We start from the raw sequence: 22,859 nt of genomic DNA, 5'->3' as shown, positions 1-22,859 counted from the left end.
TTACATCGGTCTGAAAAACTAAAACATTAAACATTTTTAATTCTTGGAATACCTCTGCCGCTGGTGTTCGCATCGGTTTATTAAGTATTATTTTTGCAACTCGTTTCTGTAGTATATTTGTCTTATTGACATAGTTACTTGTTCCTTTGCCCCACACCGTACAACAGAAGTCAAATATGGGTAATATATATGCGTTAAAAACATGACTTTCCTTTTAGGGGTGAGGTAATATATTATGTTCTTTAACAGGGCAATTTTGTTATTTAGTTTTTTACAGACATAGTCAATTTGATTGTGCCAGCTTAGTTTATTGTCAACATATACGCCAATAGTAACGTTTTCCAGAAGTATATCATTAATAAATAGTTGTAGAATTCGAGCGGACCCAATTATCATGCATTTAGTTTTTGTTGATTGCAATGCCATATTCCCAGATGTGATGGGGAGTATCTCAGATTGTAATTTTCCAACTTTTACAAGTTGTGTCCTGTTTTCAATATATGATCTAAACAATTTTATTGTACAACTTGAAAAATGGTACAACTTTGTGGAGAAGTATTTCGTGATCTACAAGATCAAAAGCCTTTCATAAATCTAAAAAAAAAAATGTTCCCATCAATTTACCACTATTAATATCCTTTAACCATGCATCTTTTAATCTTATACGGGCAGTATTACAAGAGTAGTGTTGTCTAAATCCGGACTGCGTTTTATGTATAATATCAGTTTCTTCAAAGTACTGTACTTGTGTTACAATATGTCGCTCAAATATTTTTGATATAGTTGGAAGAATTGAAATTGGACGGTTATAGTTTGGATCGTCTTTGTTACCAGCTTTAAAAATTGGTATAACTTTTGCTTCCTTACGTTTGCTAGGACAACAATCCTTGTGCAATGCTTTTATTGATTATAGATGTAATATAAGGTGTAATAATATCACCACATTGTTTTAAAACTTTAGGGCCTATGCCATCCAATCCCGTGGCAATTCCCACTTCTAATTTATCAATAATTTTACGAACTTGATAGAACGTTATATAATTTATCTCAAACATATCTGTACCCAGCTTTTTGTCAAGCATGACTTTCAAAGACATATAGTTTTCGTTTGAGAACCTTGTTCTATCTAAAATATTTGATATGTTTACAAAATGTTTGTTTAATTCATTTATAATATTTAAAGGACTGTCAACAAATGTATCATTTTTTGTAAGTCTTTGGGGCAAAGTAATATTATTGGTTTGATTCAAGTTTGATATATCCCTTAAGTTTCTCCAAAGATTAGTCTGATTTTTGTTATATCTAACCGCATCGTTAAAGAAATCTTTCTTGCTTATTTTTATCAGGGATAAAAATTTATCTCTTAGAATTTTATACTAAATTATGTCTGGTTATTTGTGGCATCTATCATGATCATGTATAAGTGTTTTGATTTCATTTGTGAACCATGTTGGTTGGTGCTCACGTTTAATAAACAGGAGCGTGTTTGGATGATGTATTGTTAATTTTTTTTATTTTTTTATTTTTTTTTATTTTATTTTTTTTGTCTTGGAAAGAGCAAATATTTGCGTAAATATCTGCAAACTAATGATAAAAGATTGTTGACAAAAGATCAGATCGCAGATTTTCATATTTCCGTTCAAAAAATAATGTTTTATGGCTTAAATCGTTACTAACGGTTGAAGAAAAATGCATAAAACATATTTTTTTTCAATTTAAATATAAAAATCTGCGATCTATTTTTTGTCAGCAGTCTTATATAGCTGGTTTCCATGGATTTTCGCAAAAATTGGCTCGTTCCAAGACAAAAAATAAAAAAAAGTTGTCAACACGTTCAATCTGTGAGAGTGCAGCTTTAAGGCATTTATAAAACATATTTAAAGCATCATTCGGATATGGAATCATATCTATTTGTTCCAGTCCAGAAAGCAGTAAATCTCTTTGAAACGTTTGTTCATCAAATTTTTAAACGATCTATATGGATTTATCCTTGCAAGAATCTCTTTTAATTGTTCCTTTAGTAGCAGAGCATGTGAAACAGACAGGAAAATGGCCACTAAGTGATAGCGGTGATACATAACAATCACTTATAAAATTCACACTGTTTGTATAAACATGATCTTTAATAGTGGAGCTACCTTTAGATATTCTTGTCATTCTATTAATTGTTCCAGACCATATTTAACGGTTTCAGTCCATTTTGTATTGCTATATTTACAAGTAACGTTATTTGGTTCATAATTAATATTAATGTCTCCAAGTATATGATAGTCTGTGTTTAAGGAGTCAGTAATTTCTAGCTGTGCATCATATTTATATATCCATGACTGGTTTGAGTTAGGAGGGCGATAAATAAAATTTAGGGGGAAAAATGATTTACAATGAGGATTTTTTAATTTCAATCCAAACAGATTCAATGTCATTTATTACCAAATAACAACGTCTCATATACGATATACTATCTTTTATATACACAAGAATACCGCCTCCTTTTTTAGCTTTTAGGTCTTTCCGTTCATATGTGTAATTTTTAATTTATATCGCATTGTCATCAATATCTTGGTGTAAGAAGGTTTCACATATACCTAATATATTAGTTGAAGATGATTGACATAAATGATACTTAATAACTTTGCACAGTGACATTCCCATCATTCAATCCAAAACCACGTTGTTTATCATTATCATCAAACCACCTTATTATACCAGAATCAGTTGATTTCCCTTCATATGTGAGGTACAAAGGTACCAATGACTTTTTCACTCTTGAAATACCATTAAGTAATATATTATTAAACATTCACATGTTCATTAAAATAATTCCTTATAATGTGTTCCTTTTTGGATGGGTTAAACCGTTCTAGCTCTTTGTAGAGTATGTCAAAGTAAGTATAACCCTCCTGTATCTTCTTAATAAAAAATAATCAATAGTAACCACAAAGTACACTTGTCTTTTCTTGATATTGAATATTGTTGTATTTTAGGTGTAGCACTTCATTAGGTGGGGGTAACCCAAATGGATAAAATTATGCAGCACCAGTGTGTTCCATTGCCAGTATTATAGTCAAGATTTAGGATCAGACATTCATTTTTTGTAGTATTTTTAATATTATCTTTACTGTAGACACCCGTAAAACTCTTACTTCCTAACTGCTTTACCCATAAAATAATGTCAAACAAATATTACCTCTTCTATCAATAAAAGAACGTTTAATTGTTTTCTCAAAGAAAACGTCTCTTGAAAATCATCTAATATTATATGTGTTTTAACTTGAAATGTAGATACTTGTGGAATATAGCATGAAGGACAGACAGGGAGGCCATTGAAAGCCCGATTACGTGAACATGTTTATAAAATCAAAAAGAATAATAACTCCTTAAATTTTCTATATAAACATTTTTACAAGACTGGACATAGTTTGGAAAAGTTAACTATTCATCCAGTAGAACATCTAATATTTAAGGTATTTCTTATACATTTAAAGCAAGAGAATTTGACTGGATTAAACGCTTGCAAACTCCATATCCGCTTGGACTCAATAATAGCATATTTAATGTAGGTACTATTTCAAAATGTATTAATATTGATATGTTTTCATTATTTAAAGATAGAAAACGTAAGACAAGATCACATGGCAAGAGAATTAATGGAAACATCTTCTTGAAATTGTATTGACTCAATGTACCGCTACGACCCTGTTGGACATATTGTTACAGGAGATTTTAATTTTATTAAAAACGATCTCCTTAGAAAGCTGCCAAATAAAGGTCCTAAATACCGGATAGCATCTGAAATTAATTTAGATACATGTAAATTAGAACTGACAGACAATTTATCCAAATATTGTAAAAGCTGGTGTAAAAGACAAGGGGTCGAACTTAATGCCTTAATGCCGTGGATGAATAAAATATTGTACCTAATAGATAGGAAAATAGAGTTTTTCAACAATAATCCATTGGCCCTCCCCCAAAGTTTATTCCGATAACTCCAAAGCTGATCATGGATATCAAATCTCTACATAAAAAAACTGGTATTTGTACCAGCTGACAAAGCAGCTATTAATGTAATCATAGTTTGACGTTTATAGTATGTTAATACTATGATTGAAGAGTTACAATCTTCTAGAACTTACATTCCTAGCCAACTCTATGAAGAAAGTGTTATTAAAAATCATATTGATTCTAATGCTAAATTCTGTTCTGTTGAATGATAATCATGAAAACATTCGTACAATACACTGGTTATCTAAAATGCATAAAAATCCGTATAAAACACGATTTATTGTTAATTCCATTTCTTGTTCTACTAAACAAGTTTCAATTTTATTAACATCCTGCTTAACTGCTATTAAGTTTCATGTGAAAAAATATTGTAGCAAAGTTTATGAGAATTCTGGAATTAATCTCTTTTGGTCTATCAACAATTCTTTAGATTTAGTTAATGATTTTGAAAGAAGACGATATAAGGTCTCAGTGCTTAATACTTATGACTTTTCAACGCTCTATACATCTATTCCACAATCTTTAGTTACAAACAAATTGACTCCTCTTATCGAAAATTTTTTGAGAGGGAGAAACTACTTATATGGCAGTTAATGATAAAAAAGCTTTTTTACCAATGATCACTCAGATAAATATATCTATTGGACATGCACAGATGTCATTGAAGTTTTAAATTTTGTACTTAATAATTATTTTCTAAAATTCGGTAAATGTTTATATAAGCAAACAATTGGCATTCCAATGGGTGCCAATTATGCACCTTTACTTGCAGACCTCTTTTTATACTGCTATGAAAGGGAATATATGTTGAAATTATCTAAGTCCTGAGATCTCGCTCTTGTTGAAAAATTCAATAGCACCTTTAGATATATTGATGATATTCTAAGTTTGGATAATCCTGTGTTTACAGATAATATTCAATCGATATACCCTTCACAATTGTAACTTAATAAATGTAATACATCCGATTTCAAAGCATCCTATTTAGATTTGTAACTCGAAGTAAAGGAAGATAAATTGAATATCAATCTTCATGATAAACGTGATGATTTAAAAATAATTAATTACCCTTCTTTAGATGGAGATGTTTCTAGTCATATGGTGTTTATTGCACAGTTGATTTGCTAGAATATGTACAGATGTCAAAAAATTAAGCTCTCGCAGTAAACTTATGACGGAAAAACTTCTAAAACAGGGTTTCAGATATCATAAATTAAGGAAAACTTTCTCATAATTTGTTAATAATTATTATAATCTTATATCAAAGTACAATAGTAGTCATAAATCGCCGATTGCTAATAGTATTGCTCATCCCGATTTTTATGGTCTTGTTTTAAAGAAAATTCGTAAAATTAAAATGTTTCTAGCAGATAGTTGGACATAACCGTGGATATAAAAGCAATACTTTGAAGAGTACTTGCCATCTAGTTTTTGAAGATGAATTCCAGAAACAAAATATAAGGTTGAATATAGCATCCTTACATAATTAAGCTTTCAGTCCTTTGATTTTATGAAAATTTTGCAAAATCGTGTTATCTTTAAAACCTTCTTTGGCTGACACGGAGTGTTTTGGAATGTGACGTCATTTTCTTCAAAATATTTTACATAGGTAATCATTTGGAAGAAAAAATTAGATCTTTGAAAAGTTTTTGCAGTTGGTGCTCTGAATTGTATTCCTCCGTCTGCAGATAGAGATCTCTAATCATTGAAGTACTATCGGTTTACTTATAAGTTTATTATTTGTTTTATTATTAAGTTTCTTCAAGTTAATGCATACTTTGATAAGATTTACCTTTTACGATTTTTTCTTTATTTAGGATTGTTGGGATAAGAATAAGGTTTGTGCACGTAGTTCTGTAGTTTTTCACATAAGATTAGAGATGGGAATATTTTTAAATAAAATTAGTTGATTGTTTTATCCGCTAAATTCTTCTGAAAGGTATTATTTGCGTATCAGATTGTAGTCCTCGTCCAAGATTAACATGTAAACCTCGACCACGATCAACTTTTCGTCCTTTTCCTTGTAAACGTCGACCACGACCAATTTGTAGTCATTAACCAAATAAACTTCCAAGTAATTGTGCCGCTGACGCCCCAAAACTAGAGGAAGAACATCCCCCCCCGCCCATATTGCTGTTTTGTTAATCTAAGAGGAATGTTAACGTTTGGTTTCGTGTTTGATATGTACTTTCATCAGTTCTTTGTAGATAAATAAAAACAAGTTTTGGGGTTTTAACACCCGCTGTTATGTTAAATGTTGATTTTATTTCTCTGCTGCATTGTGATTCTTGCAACATTCTGCGTAGGTATGCCCACTGTGATGGTTTCATGAAATTTTCCATAAGGCCACAACAAACTGATCATTTGTTCGTCGGATTTGCCGCACCTAAAATTCGAAAAAACGAAAAAAAAAATAAAAAAAACTTTTTTTTGGCGCCCGCACTTACTATTTTGCCGCGCATATTTTTTTTTTTTTTTTACTTCTGAATTTCCTCTATTTTCTGAAGTTTTTTTACTTAAAATTTGAAATTGCAACGTCGACTTCGCCTTTTCTTTAAGGTATTTCCATGCTTTACATTCTCCGCGAGCAAACTTTCCTCGTGTCAGGACAAAATCAGGTCCGGGTAACCGCAAAACAGCCGATATTTGTTGACAGTCTTTTTTGTCGGGAATATTTTGCAGGACGCACCGTTGTTATCTATATCCGGTATTAATTTGCAGGATACTTTCAGTTTTCGTTAATGTAAAATACACATTTTTAATTGAAAATCAGTGTCATAGTCAATGGATTATAGTCTTCAGTAAACAACAACAGTTTCACAGCGTCGAAGGCAATAATTATTTATGTGTGTTTTAAGTAATTCATTGTTTTGTACTCAAAATTTAGTGTTAAATAATAACTAAATCAGATTTTGAGTGCAAAACTTATATTAAAATACACGGACACTCGACTTACAACAAATGAACATGTTTTCGTGAGTTATTTTTTAAATTCTAAAATGCATTTCTCAGTTTTATACTCGTAATTGATAAAAATAGAAGGACTTGTAAATGTTTCAGAAACAGTCTGTATTTATGCACCATTCAATTGTAACCATGCCCCCCCCCCCCCCGGACCGGGGGTATACCGGAGATAGCCGGTGAAATGGGCCGTGTTTTCACCTTCCAGGTGGCCCCGCAGTGCCGTTGGTTTTACCTGGGGTTGGCTGGACGGGAAGTCAAAGTCTCCGCTATTCCCCGGACCATGGGGGTCGTGGTTACAATTGACTAGTGCATTACACATACATGTACATGTACAGTATAAAAATAACATCAGTAAAATCAGAAAATAAAACTTTTATAAGTAAAATGACTGTTTTAATTTTCTCAATTCTTTGTTCTTATCCATTTGCTTTCTTTGATCGATTTGTAGTAAAGTGGCCTGTTATTAAAGTGGCCTGTTTCTTACGGGCAATGAAGCTATGGAGGGTGTCATGATTTTTTTTTCAATGCACGGACCTATAAACCATTGGTTCGTGGTAAGGTGAGGTCTTGAAAGGGAAACATCTTTATTCCACCACCTGCTCTAACATAATGACCGGTGCCACATTTGCAAATTTGTTTAATACTGCTTCAATTGTGTTGTCCCGCAATTTAATCGGCAGTGTCTTAAGTAATAGTAAAGCACTGGATCTTATTGCCATTTGTTATATATTGGGACAGATTTTCATGTGATACAATCAAAACCGTTTCATTTATATTTAAACTTCATTTATATTTAAACTAAGAACCTATGTTTGCAATTAAAAAGCATTTCTTGACATATTGCATGATAAATTTAGTAAGAAATAAACTTTTTAATTTTTATTTTATTTTTCGCCTTGCGCTCGCCTCTGAATTGCCTTAAATTTAAAAAAAAGTATTTTTTTTTTCGCTCGCTCGCTCCTACTTTTTTGGGGCAAAATCCGTAGAACAAATGATCAATTTGTTGTGGCCTTATCATTAAATAGTATTCTGGGATTCCAGAGTACCAGCTTTGTTACAACAACGCGAAAAGCATCGGTACCTGCGACTCTCTAAATAAGTGCATCATTATCTGTAAGTTGTAAACTGATTTGAATTTGACTTGGTGGCAGCATGTTTGTTTCTAAACTTTCAAAAAATAAAGAAAATGTTTAGTAGTTTAATCGCATTAGCGTTGTCCTGAATGAGTATCATAAACTCGCTTTAAATCCTTTGTTGTCATCACTGTCTGCCTCGTCATTCGTATATAAATAAATAATATTCACTCGCACCAGTTGTGTTAACGTAGCTCTCAGACATTTCTAGCATGTTTTTTTTTTATACATTCGTTGTTCTAAATAATCTATTTCCGTCATATACAATTTTACCATTTGTTCAACATGGAATTCACCAATTAAAGATGCTGCGCCATTGATTAATGCAATTTTATGCCAATACTATAATTCGCGCTATCTGCTAATTTGTGTACTTTAAAGTTTACTTGAAAGTAACCATTATACCAATCAAATTTGAGCTTCTATCATTCAAAGTATTGGTATAACCACTCTTTGTTTGTCTTGCTCCATCTGCAGGTTGAGTAAGTGGCGTATCTAACTAAACTAGTATATGTTCACAACGATTACATTATTAAACACTTCGAAACATTATATGGATAATAATTATTTTGTTTTAATAATCTATGTATTCGTTTACTATATTTATTCTCGTTTAACCTCATTTGCCCGGAACGAGAAAGAAGTTGATTTATTCTTATTTTCCTGTCTGTTATAGTAGGTTTGTGTAATGTTTCTTTCTTGTTAGGTATTCTTTCATTATTATGTTTCCTTTTGCCTGCTGCGTTGCATTCACTAATTGCTTTGCTTGCTGCGTTGCTTTATGTGGCCCCAGTTTTTCCAACGCCTTATTTACAACAAATTTCCCCATTTCATTACCTGCCCGTTTAGCCCAAGTTTCTTATGCTTGTTACCCGGCTGTTTCTAGTGCCTATGCTGCAGCTGTTTTAACACTACTTGATGCAACTTTTTATCCAATATTCGCTAAAACATCAAATATTCCAGAGCCAGTAAGTTTACTAGCGGGTAAACCAGTCTATCAAAATACTCATATGTTCCGCTACGTATATTATACTTTTTTTCCATTAAATTATTTACTTTTGTTTTAATTTAAAGGGACTGTACACGAGATTTGCACAAAAAAAAAACGATTTTTTTCTGTAACGAATCTCAGGACAATTATCTAATAAAAAATGGTTTAGTCTTTGATATCATTATTGTAAACAAAAACCAAAATGTAAAAAAAATCGAGTCGGAGGCCGGGATCGAACCGGGGTCGCCAAAATTGCAGTCCAGTGTTGTATCCACTGTGCTACGAAGTCTTACTCGCAACGGTTTGAATATTTCAGCTATATACCTAACTTGGTAATATCACGTGATAAGATCGATTAGCCAATCACGCATAAGAAATGAATTCTACTAGGTAGACACACCTAGTATTCTTTTTTAATGGAAAAATACCAAAAAAACTACGAAAATAAATTAATTGTAAACTATGTGGTACTTCAGTTTGTAAGTTTCAATGCACTGTTCACATCGATACCAAGTTTATGTCAGTTTTCGACTATTATTTTTTTTTCATTTCATCATACGGAGTACAGCCCCTTTAAAGGCAACACTTGTATCTACTGTATTTAAGTTAGCTATTCTACCAAAGGGGTCTGTTATGTAAATTTTATTAGAATTAATAATTATTTCATTCACTTCACAAAATTTAATTATCTGGGGTTCTTTTTCAAAAGGGTACCTTCATATTAAATTCGCCGTACATTAAGTCATAAATCACGTCGCCGTAGGACCCGTCAACGATGTTATCGCTAACTAAATCATAGTGAATGTACATCGTATCAATATAATAAGTTATGTATGGCAATAAAGATCCATACTCTGTTTGGTTAATAAGTTTGTCTTCAAAACCATTCAATGATTCAAATTAGGAGATTCTTAATCAAGAGTGAAATTGCTGCAAATGGAAACAAGACACTTTAAACTCGATAGGTCAAACTTAATGGTTATTGGGTTTGCTTCAACTGGTTCTAAGTCTTCATTAGTAAGAATCAATTTGTCTAGCCTTTTCGGATGAACGTGTAATATTGTGTTCCATTGTTAACATATATCTACCAGTAATGATAATATACTTCTATTGTGCCATATATGTTAACAGCATTATCGCTGGGACGTTTGAGGTTCAGAAAATATATTCAATGTTCAAAGGAGTATTTTGTCTTGCTTGTTTGTGTCGGAAAAGGCAGATATATGAATTATTCGACCAAAATCATATTCCAGTGTACCAAAATACAGCTCCATAAGTGTGTCAGAGGTGGTCCAAAGCTAAAGTTTTAACGTTAGGGTTGTTGGCTCTACTAATGAAACAAGGGAATTTATGTAAATTGTGCGTGTAAATACATCCAATAACTCATGATAAAATTTACGTTGAGATTTTCCAGCTGACTATGAATCTATTTCCTACTTTGAAAGTAATGCGGGATTTCCAATTAGGGAAGTTAACCAATATAGTTGCTGTTTTAGTTCAATATTTACCTTGGTTTGTTTAAATAAATCAAGTCGAAAGGTACCTTAAATGCAGAGTTGTAAAGAGATTAATTAATATTTTGCTCAAAACAGATGTTGCAGACTTCTCGTTGCGATGGAGATTCAAAATAAATGTAATGGGAACAATTTAATCTTATGTCTTTGGTGTCTTGCAGTATGATTGAGTAAGGTAAGAAACGCAACAATGGTATGCCTGCCCTGATATAAGTAATCAAATATGTCGTTTTGATTTTTCTCGCAAACATAATCATCAAATATCACTACATTCTGCTGATCAGAATTCATTTCTGTAACAGGTAATATTTCATCGCTTCATGTATGTAGTATGTCTTCTAGCAATATTTTTTTCTTGCAATCTTGTCCATTTATTAATTAAGTGTTGATATTTTGACTGCTCCAAATTCTTTGCATACAAATAAATCTTACCATAATAAATCAATGGTTTTAATAGCATATAGAAAGCGTATTCGTCTTCACAGAACCACTATTTCCAGATATCAACACAGTTACTTGGTATTTGGACAGCATTTTTAGGCAGTCGAGCTACCTGTGATTCGAGCGATTTGGTACCTAATGTGATCTCTTGGACTGAGAATCATAAAAAATGTGTTCTAGTACTCTATGATACAAATAATAAACAAATGATCCACTTTAAGTCGTATATTTTTACATATTAAATATTTTAAGATTTCATACAATCTTAATCATTCACAAGTTATGAAGGTTAGCAGATTTCGGATTCAGACATTTGTATGCAAGGTGGAGGACGTAATTTCGTTTCTTGCAAACATTAAGTGAAAAAAAGGGTTTCATGGCAAACAAAATGGCGGATTAAGTATGAAAAGTATCGATTCTGGTACCAACTTTTGCCTGCTAACTGGACTTTTTCTTTAAATTTTGAAATATGTATGCGTCCAGTATGTGGAGAAAAATTTATTCTTCCATTGACATCTTAGTTTTGTATCATAACTTTAAAGATAAAAAAGTTATTGAACAGATTGTAGCTGAGGAGGAAATTTTTACATATAAACGTGTTGATCCACAATTTATCGTATTTTCTCGGCAAATATGGCATATCTGTGCAGGTTGTTACTGTCCTTTCATGTATATACTCCTATTTTACAAACTTCATGGACTCGACTATACAAGTTTCCTGACCGATTTTTTTGTTCCGTAACCCCCAATTTTGTTTATTGCAAGCACATTACCCACATCTTGGTGAAATGCAAACAATTTTTTTTAAATTGTTTAGCCTTGAGATGATACGTTTTTAATTCTGGGAATCGCTAATGATCGCGAGTCTTTCATTTGGTATGTGATGTGTATCATTTATAAAGTCAAAGGCATTTTCACTTCTGGAACGGACTTGAAATTCACCATGGCCCGATTTAGAAGGCGAAAGTGCCTCATGTTATACAGTATTCTTGGCAGAGTTATCAAAGAAAATTGCGAAAACGCTACTAGTTTGTGCTTGTTGAGCTTTTGCACCTTGGAGATAACTTCCTTCTGAACATGCATGCGACGTATACAGTTGTTTTATCGAAAAGATCTTGTAGATCTGAGCTCGTTTCCATACATATGTCTCAATCCGAAATCTGCTAACCTTTATAACTTTTAAATGATAAAGATTGTATGAAATTTTAAAATATTTAATATGTAAAAATATACGACTAAAAGTGGATTATTTGTTTATTATGTGTATCATAGAGTACTAGAACACATTTTTTATGATTCTCAGTTCAAGAGATCACCATAGGGACCAATCGCTCGAATCAGGTAGCTCGACTGGCCAAAAGTGCAGTCCAAATACCAAGTAACTATGGATATCAATACTCTAAAACAAGACTGTGGCATATAGTCGAAAAGTACCTTAAAAGAATCATCTTTTTGTTAAACATCATAATTCAGAATTTCCATTACATTAATTTCTTTCTTAAAAAAGCAAAAAAATATTTAAAAACAGGTTTCATGCGATTTTGCAATAGTGATGGTCATGACGCATGTAATCAGCATTTTTTAACGTTTAAAACATCCATCTTCGGATTTATAACGTTGGAAGGATGTCCTACCAACGTTATAAATCCACTGTTGCAAAATCGTATGAAAACTGTTTACTTACAAGTACAAAATTGCTGTAGGAGACAGCAAAAAAGGCTCGCCCTAAATCTTAAATCAAATTAACATTTCAAATGATCTTTATAATGATACTGCATTTTAACAAAAAGAAATGAAACATAATTGTACATAGTAAGCTATATATTTACTGATTGTATTTAAATTCACACATACAAAGTTAAAATAATTTCCATAAAATAACATATTTAAAAGCAATCTGTGTATTAATGTGCACATCGTGTTAACATTGGTGTCAAAATATGAGGTGTGCAAAAGTTTTGTGCCAATGGTTGATAACATAGATTAAAATGCACCTGTTCAACATGTTCAAAAGTAAAAATACTAAAATGAGCTAATGTTGGTGTGTCAATAGTCATTATTTAAATAGTGATTACCACCTGTGCAAAGTATTTGTAAGCGAAAATCGAAAGTTCAAATACAAAGTTGTGCAAACGTGGTTGTGTCAGTATCCATTATGAGGGATTTGCACTTGTGCAAAGTATTTATTAGCAAAAATCGTAAGTTCAAATACAATGTTGTGCAAAAGTGTTTGTGTCAAAAGCCATTATGAGGGATTTGCACTTGTGCAAAGTATTTATTAGCAAACATCGAAAGTTCAAATACAATGTTGTGCAAAAGTGGTTGTGTCAATAGCCATTACTAGGGATTTGCACTTGTGCAAAGTATTTATTACCAAAAATCGAAAGTTCAAATACAATGTTGTGCAAAAGTGGTTGTGTCAATAGCCATTATGTGGGATTTGCACTTGTGCAAAGTATTTATTACCAACAATCGAAAGTTCAAATACTTAGGTGTGCAAAATTTGCAATGTCAATAGCTGTAAAGAGTGATTTGCACCTGTAGGCAGTATTTGTAATCGAAAATGGAAAGCTTAAAAACTTAGGTTTTCAAAAGTTGCAAGGTCAATAGCCATTATGAGTGTTTTGCACCTTTGGGAAGTATTTGTTAGCAAAAATCGAAAGTTCAAACACTAAGGTGTGCAAAATTAAATAATTTGCAATGTCAATAGCTGTCAAGAGTGATTTGCACCTGTGGGAAGTATTTGTTAACAAACTTTGCAAGTTCAAATACTAAGGTTAGCAAAAGTTACAATGTTAATAGCCATTATGAGTGTTTTGCACCTGTGGGAAGTATTTGTTAGCAAAAATCGAAAGTTCAAATACTAAGGTTTGCAAAAGTTGCAATGTCAATAGCTGTAAGCAGTGATTTGTATCTGTGTGAAGCATTTGTAAACAAAAAGCAAAAGTTCAAACAGGTGTACAAAAGTTACAAGGTCAATAGCCGTAAGAAGTGATTTGCACCTGTGGGAAGTATTTGTAAACACAAAGCGAAAGTTCAAATACTTAGGTTTGCAAAAGTTGCAATGTCAATAGCAATAAGAAGTGATTTGCACCTGTGGGAAGTATTTGTACACGAAAAGCAAAAGTTCAAACACTAAGGTTTGCAAAAGTTGCAATGCCAATAGCCATAAGAAGTTATTTGCACTTGTGTTTAGCATTTGTAAACAAAATGCAAAAGTTGAAATACTATTGTTTGCAAAAGTTGCATAATCAATAGCCGTAAGAAGAGATTTGCACCTGTGGAAAGTATTTATTAACAAAAAGCAAAAGTTCAAATCCTAAGGTTTGCAAAAGTTGCAATGTCAATAGCCGTAAGGAGAGATTCGCACCTGTGGAAAGCATTTGTTAACAAATGCAAAATTCCAAATACTAAGGTTTGCAAAAGTTGCAATGTCAATAGCCGTAAGAAGTGATTTGCACCTGTGGAAAGCATTTGTTAACAAATGCAAAAGTTCAAATACTAAGGTTTGCAAAAGTTGCAATGTCAATAGCCGTAAGAAGAGATTTGCACCTATGGAAAGTATTTGTTAACAAATGCAAAAGTTCAAATACTAAGGTTTGCAAAAGTTGCAATGTCAATAGTCGTAAGAAGAGGTTTGCATCTATGGAAAGCATTTGTTAACAAATGCAAAAGTTCAAATACTAAGGTTTGCAAAAGTTGCAATGTCAATAGCCGTAAGAAGAGATTTGCACCTGTGGAAAGCATTTGTTAACAAATGCAAAAGTTCAAATACTAAGGTTTGCAAAAGTTGCAATGTCAATAGCCGTAAGAAGAGGTTTGCTCCTATGGGAAGCATTTGTTAACAAAAAGCAAAAGTTCAAATACTAAGGTTAGCAAAAGTTACAATGACAATAGCCATTATGAGTGTTTTGCACCTGTGGGAAGTATTTGTTAGCAAAAATCGAAAGTTCAAATACTAAGGTTTGCAAAAGTTGCAATGTCAATAGCTGTAAGGAGTGGTCGGTACCTGTGTGAAGCATTTGTAAACAAAAGGCAAAAGTTCAAATACATAGGTGTGAAAAATTTGCAATGTTAATTGCCATAAGAAGTGATTTGCACCTGTAGGAAGCATTTGTAAACACAAAATGAAAGTTCAAATACTAAGGTTTGCAAAAGTTGCAATGTTAATAGCCATAAGAAGTGATTTGCACCTGTGGGAAGTATTTATTAAAAAAAGCAAAAGTTCAAATAATAAGGTTTGCAAATGTTGCAATGTCAATAGCCATTATGAATATTTTGCGCCTGTGGGAAGTATTTGTTAGCAAAAATCGAAAGTTCAAATACTTAGGTTTGCAAAAGTTGCACTGTCAATAGCTGTAAGGAGTGGTTTGTACCTGTGTGAAGCATTTGTAAACAAAAAGCAAAAGTTCAAATACTTAGGTGTGCAAAAGTTGCAATGTCAATAGCTGTAATGAGTGATTTGCACCTCTGGGGAGCATTTGTAAACAAAACGCGAAAGTTCAAATACTTAGGTTTGCAAAAGTTGCAATGTCAATAGCCGTAAGAAGTGATTTGCACTTGTGTTAAGCATTTGTAAACAGAATGCAAAAGTTCAAATACTAAGATTTGCAAAAGTTGCAATGTCAATAGCCCTTTATGGGGCATTTTCTAAAAAGTATATAATAAGTTTTATTTATGAATGTGTTCTGAGTGGATTTAACGTTTTGAGTGGAGTTCACGTGAAATCCACTGGATTCCTGTATCACCCAGCACCGCATGCGTAGAATTGCTTTGCGCATGCTCAAAATTTGAAAGGAATTATTGACCTCCGGGCCTTTGTTTATACGCCTAGAAATCGACATATTACATTATTTCGTTACACTTTTTGCCAATTAGGTAAAAGAAAAACATTTTCACAAAAGATAAATCCAAATCACTCTAACAGTAGTCAAAATAGTATCATTCTCTAATTCTAAATTTTCAACTTCACTTTTTTTGTGCATACACTTATAATCGAAAGGCTAAAATCAATCATTTTCGTCTCCAGCACGATCTCATAAACCAATCTCTAAAAAAGGCTAATAAACCTGATACGGTGAAAAAATAGTTCATAAAAATCAAAACCTGTTTTTAAAAAGCGATATTGTTACGTGGCATGTCTCACGATATTTATCCTAGTATGGTTTTACATTTAAATATACTCCAATACTCTGACATGATAAGTTGACGCAATAGGCGAGGGTTTTAGACCGCTGAGGTAATCTTCCACTTCGGGTTTGATTCCAGAATTCGGCAGAATATTTTTCAGTGAAAGTTTTAAAATGCATACATGGATGACATCGATGGCACCTTTTCTCACAAGTTAAAAGCTGTCATATATTTTCTATTTTTAAATCTGTCATATATTGTTATATAATTTATATTTTAAAAGGTAATATGTATTTGGGACCGAAAAAAGTGTGTCCCAAATAGGTAACTGTAAAAGGGTTAGCACCATAAATGGGTAACTGTAAAAGGGTTGGCACGGTAAATAAACTGTAGTAGTACGTAATGTGTTCGTCGTTGGGGACTTATTTGGAGTTCACATGTGTTGAGTATTGCGAGATTTACAAAGGATTGCTTGGCTAAGTACCAAATATTATTGAACAAGTCAATGCATAGTAAATTCATTTAAAATCTACTTTCTCGCAAAGCTCAATTCTAGTATTGTCCAATTTGGTCAAAAGTCGGCCATGACAAACACATTACATACTACTTGGCGCATTCCTCGCACAGCATCCATACATGCAGAGTTTGCATTGGGTTCACTTTATTCGACCAATCATTCAAGGCAACACTTGTATCTACTGTATTTAAGTTATCTATTCTACCAAAGGGGTCTGTAATGTAAATTTTATTAGAATTAATAATTGTTTCATTCACTTCACAAAATTTAATTCTCTGTGGTTCTTTTTCAAAAGGGTACCTTCATGTTAAATTCGCCGTACATTAAGTCATAAATCACGTCGCCGTAGGACCCGTCAACGATGTTATCGCTAACTAAATCATAGTGAATGTACATCGTATCGATATAATAAGTTATGTATGGCAATAAAGATCCATACTCTGTTTGTTTAATAAGTTTGTCTTCAAAACCAATCAATGATTCAAATTAGGAGATTCTTAATCAAGAGTGAAATTGCTGCAAATGGAAACAAGACACTTTAAACTCGATAGGTCAAACTCAATGGTTATTGGGTTTGCTTCAACTGGTTCTAAGTCTTCATTAGTAAGAATCAATTTGTCTAGCCTTTTCGGATGAACGTGTAATATTGTGTTCCATTGTATACATATATCTACCAATAATGATAATATACTTCTATTGTGCCGTATTTGTTAACAGCCTTATCGCTGGGACGTTTGAGGTTAAGAAAATATATTTCAGGTTCAAAGGATCTTCAAGAGTATTTTGTCTTGTTTGTTTGTGTCGGAAAAGGCAGATATATGAATTATTCGACCAAAATCATATTCCAGTGTACCAAAATACAGCTCCATAAGTGTGTCAGAGGTGGTCCAAAGCTAAAGCTTTAACGTTAGGGTTGTTGGCTCTACTAATGAAACAAGGGAATTTATGTAAATTGTGCGTGTAAATATATCCAATAACTCATGATAAAATTTACGTTGAGGTTTTCCAGCTGACTATGAATCTATTTCCTACATTGAAAGTAATGCGGGACTTCCAATTAGGGAAGTTAACCCATATAGTTGCTGTTTTAGTAAAATATTTTCCTGTTTGAGGTGACTGTAAATTAGTTTCTAAATTGTTCACATTATCTGATAAGCGTAATCCTTCATCAACATTTAAATTTATATTTTCGTTATTTTTTATGATTTCATTATTTTTTTTAAATTTAAAAAATCGGCAGTATTTGCTGATGATAATATCTTGCCTTTAAGTAATGTCAATTCATGTATAGCGTTCTTTTCTTTCCTAACCATTTTACGAGGCTTAATTAATTGTTCGTACTCAGTACTAATAAATTTTCACACATCCTGTATTTTAGAATTATAAGCATGGGTACGATGTTGGTTTGAAATTCTGTTTAATTCGGTTTTGTAGTCGATCTATGTCAATTAGTTCGTCCGTCATTTGTTGAAAATGTTCTTTTAAGTTTTCCATCCCGCTGGTTATTTGTTTTTTTAATTCTTTAAGTAACTCCTTTTCAGAAGCTTTGTCAGATTTTTCAACATTCGTGTGTGCTTTAATTAGCCCATCTATATGTTTGTTTACATTATCGTTTGTTTTCTGAATAACCAATCTGTTTGACTGTATGTTTGTTTCAAGTTGTGCAATATCATCATTTGTCTGTTGTGTTAAAGTCGCAATCATACCTGGTAAATTCTTAATATTATAATCGTTTAAGGATTTGAAAATTTGCATAAACACATAACGTTTGTTTACACAATCATATGGTTCCTCAGGATCCCCAAGATTATCTATTTTATTATTTGGTATCACTATGTAAAATATTTACCGGGTCTGTTCCCTTGTGAAGGTAGTTAACTAAATGCTTCTTTGTAACATGGTCTGATGGCACAATGTCGTGTCTAAACTATTTAGAGTGCTTGTAGTTGTCTGGTTGCTTTGTGATTCTCCAGAAATGCTATTAAATAACCCCATTATAATATTATATTGTTCCATATTTTTTTTCATTTAACCAACTTCCTTGGTTTGTTTAAATAAATAAAATCGAAAGGTACCTTATATGCAGAATTGTAAAGAGATTAATTAATATTTTGCTCAAAACAGATGTTGCAGACTTCTCGTTGCGATGGAGATTCAAAATAAAATGTAATGGGAACAATTTAATCCTATGTCTTTTGGTGTCTTGTAGTATGATTGAGAAAGGTAAGAAACGCAACAATTGTATGCCTGCCCTGATATAAGTAATCAAATATGTCGTTTTGATTTTTCTCGCTCACATAGTCATCAAATAACATTACATTCTGCTGATCAGAATTCATTTCTGTAACAGGTAATATTTCATCGCTTCATGTATGTAATATGTCTTCTAGCAATATTTTTTTCTTGCAATCTTGTCCATATATTAATTAAGTGTTAATATTTTGACTGCTCCAAATTCTTTGCATAATATGAATCTTATCATAATAAATCAATGGTTTTAATAGCATATAGAAAGCGTATTCGTCTTCACAGAACCACTAATTCCAGATATCAACAGAGATACTTGGTATTTGGACAGCATTTTTGGCCAGTCGAGCTACCTGTGATTCGAGCGATTTGGTACCTAGTGTGATCTCTTGGACTGAGAATCACAAAAAATGTGTTCTAGTACTCTATGATACAAATAATAAACAAATGATCCACTTTAAGTCGTATATTTTTACATATTAAATATTTTAAAATTTCATACAATCTTTATCATTGTGTATCAAGGATGTCCTTCCAACGTTATAAATCCACTGTTGCAAAATCGTATGAAAACTGTTTACTTATAAACCTGAAACGGTGAAAAACTAGTTCATAAAAATCAAAACATGTTTTTAAAAAGCGATATTGTTAAGTGGCATGTCTCACGATATTTATCCTAGTATTGTTTTACATTTAAATTAGGGATGGCAACGAGTACCCGAGTACTCAAGTACTCGACCGAACGTCCGAGTACTCGAGTACCAAATCACTACTCGAGTACTCGGAAAAAAAATCTATTAAAATCACCAAATAATCGATTTACAGATAAAATATCAGATCTGGTTAGTTGCCAAGAGGACAATTTACGGTCCCTCTAATCCCCGCTGTGTATTTTAGTCATTTATTTATATTTATTTATGTTTTCTTTAATAGATTAATATTTTACATTTTCATTTATTGATTTATTGATTGATTGTCTGATTAATCTGTTGATTCATGTTTTACTTGATAGTGATATTTTGTTTGAGCCATTTGTTCAGAATCAATTTACAATAAATGTATTTTATTTAGAGCGAGTACACGATAAGTTTCAAGTTGTATTGGCAATATCGGCAACACAAGAGCCAAGTGAGACATGACAACGTGCAAAAACCAAACCTGCATAACAAAACATTGACTATCTTTCAATTTCTAGTTATACAAAAAGTTCGATTTTGATATTGCCAAGTCTGCATTAACCGAATTTCATTAACATGTGAAGATTACGTGATAAACGCTCGTTTATTTGACCTCTAAACTAAAAATAACTTAATGATATTATTTAATGGGTTCCCTCTATCTAACACGAATAGAGGACACGTAACGGAAAGTTTTTCCAATATTAACGCATTTATAGATATCGTAGTGCTATTTATAACGCAGCATTCAGCTAATTTGATAAAAAAAACAATTATGTAAACACCGTCTTTCGATGCATACAGCAATCTGATAAAATTTATTTACATTTTTTATTTTGCAAATACACTTGATAATACGTACAATATGAGTTGCACACTAAAACGTATACATGCGTTAGAGCAACAACGACCGAGCAATATTTTCATAACAAATAACCTATAACAAGTTTAGGTAATTTCTAAAGAAAAGTCCGTACCAGTCTGCATTCAATTAGGGAAACATGCATCTTAATTTACCTTTACACATGTTGCTTTAAAGTTTAAGTATTTCTGCAGTGCATACTTGAAATGAAACGAATAAGACAAATGAAAAGCCTAAAACAACATTTGTTTTCTTTTTATATCATTTATTGTTAAAATACGTAATGAAAGTTTACTTAAAAGGTGAAAATGAACAAAAATACGACCAACGCACAATATACGTCATTAACGATACATGTATATACACAATAATGTCTTCGCGAACACATATTCAATTTTTCCGAGTAATCGAGTACCCGAGTACTCGATCGAACGATCGTCCGAGTACTCGAGTATTAATTTTACTACTCGTTGCCATCCCTAATTTAAATATACTCCAATATTCTGACATGATAAGTTGACGCAATAGTCGAGGGTTTTACGCGCTGGTTTAAGATCGCTCAGGTAATCTTCCACTTCGGGTTTGATTCCATAATTCGGCAGAATATTTTTCAGTGAAAGTTTTAAAATGCATACATGGATGACATCGATGGCACCTTTTCTCACAAGTTAAAAGCTGTCATATATTTTCTATTTTTAAATCTGTCATATATTGTTTTATAATTTATATTTTAAAAGGTAATATGTATTTGGGACCGACAAAAGTGTGTCCCAAATAGATAACTGTAAAAGGGTTAGCACCATAAATGGGTAACTGTAAAAGGGTTGGCACGGTAAATAAACTGTAGTAGTACGTAATAAATAGGTAACTGTAAAAGGGTTAGCACCGTAAATGGGTAACTGTAAAAGGGTTGGCACGGTAAATAAACTGTAGTAGTACGGAATGTGTTCGTCGTTGGGGACTTATTTGGAGTTCACTTGTGTTGAGTATTGCGAGATTTACAAAGGATTACATGGCTAAGTACCAAAAATTATTGAACTAGTCAATGCATATAGTAAAATCATTTAAAATCTACTTTCTCGCAAAGCTCAATTCTAGTACGGTCCAATTTGGTCAAAAGACGGCCACGACAAACACATTACATACTACTTGGCGCATTCCTCGCCAGCATCCATACATGCAGAGTTTGCATTGGGTTCACTTTATTCGACCAATCATTTAAAGCTTTAAATTATGTTCGCAAAAACGGCGAAATGGCAAAGGAAACTCTTTGAAGATTTGAAATCGGCTGTTCGAAGCTGCTGTTAAGGTGGAGCCAATAACTCGGTCCTTTTGTAAGTTTATTTGCAGTAGGATATGATATAATAATTCAAAATAAAATAAAGCTGTCGAATATATTGTCCTACCTGTGTAGCTCTTTCTGACATCTGTTAGAACATTGCCCGTAGTATTTCCAAAATAGTTATCTTTCACCACCAGGATGAATCATATATTTTCACTTTTCTCCTCCAATCCTTCTATTGTTCAAAGAATGTCTCCTATAAAGTCTCCTATAAAGTCTTCGGTTTAGTTACTTCACACGCGGACCACATAATTGGTTGGTTTGAAATCAGAAATAAGGCCACTACTTTTATATAAATAGAGAATACTAGGTTAGTGCCGTGGATGGAGGAAGTTTATCTGGCAAGGCGGAGGAATTTATCGGGTGAGCCGAAGGCAACAGCTTGTTTACAAACATTCATGTATTCAGTGACAAATATTGAAGCAAAACGGCCCTTTCTTAAAACGGGTTTAATACTGAAGGATGTATTGAGTTAGAGAAACAAAATTATAACAAACTCATGAATCATTATATAAAGTAGGTCATGTTTATTATTTAATTTAGTTCATGTACATGAAAAAAGTAGTCCGTATTTCGCGGTCACGTGACCACCTGACTGTAGATAAACATCACGTGGTCTACTATCCCAATAAACTAAAATTTACACGGCACCTTGTTATTGGACCGATTTGTATGCAGGTGACAGGATAAATTGGTTTACAAAACCGGCGGGTCTAATTATCCGGAAAGTACAAAAAAAAATAAAAAATGAATTTCACTTTTTTTTCCGAATTATTTTCCCGACCGTATTGATTTTGATTATGCAGGAGCTGTTAAAATAACAATAGCAATAAACATTGGCAAATTTAACAGCCGACACAAACAATAACTGTCACGTGATTGTTTTTTCCCCGCAAATTTAGGTCATGAAAATATTGTTGTTTATAGATAAAAAATAAGTGTCAGCGGTTGCCATCGAATTAGTAGACACAAATATCTGTAAATTATGTGTGAGAAAAACATTTTATAACATTTTATGGTTAAATATCAAATAACAGTG

At 32.5% G+C, this 22,859-nt stretch overlaps 1 protein-coding gene across 1 annotated transcript in view; it reads right to left on the bottom strand.

Moving 5' to 3' along the window:
- LOC128231536 (uncharacterized) overlaps window positions 1-22,131 on the bottom strand; it is a 40,143-nt gene extending 18,012 nt beyond the window's left edge. The window contains exon 1 of the mRNA XM_052944525.1: window positions 21,885-22,131. The gene's annotated coding sequence lies outside the window, so the exon portion shown is untranslated. The remainder of the gene's footprint in view (window positions 1-21,884) is intronic.
- Window positions 22,132-22,859: the final 728 nt, after the last annotated feature.

Source organism: Mya arenaria, chromosome 4 (assembly GCF_026914265.1).
Source record: "Mya arenaria isolate MELC-2E11 chromosome 4, ASM2691426v1".
Lineage (NCBI taxonomy): Eukaryota > Metazoa > Mollusca > Bivalvia > Myida > Myidae > Mya > Mya arenaria.
This window is presented reverse-complemented; position numbering and strand designations above follow the sequence as displayed.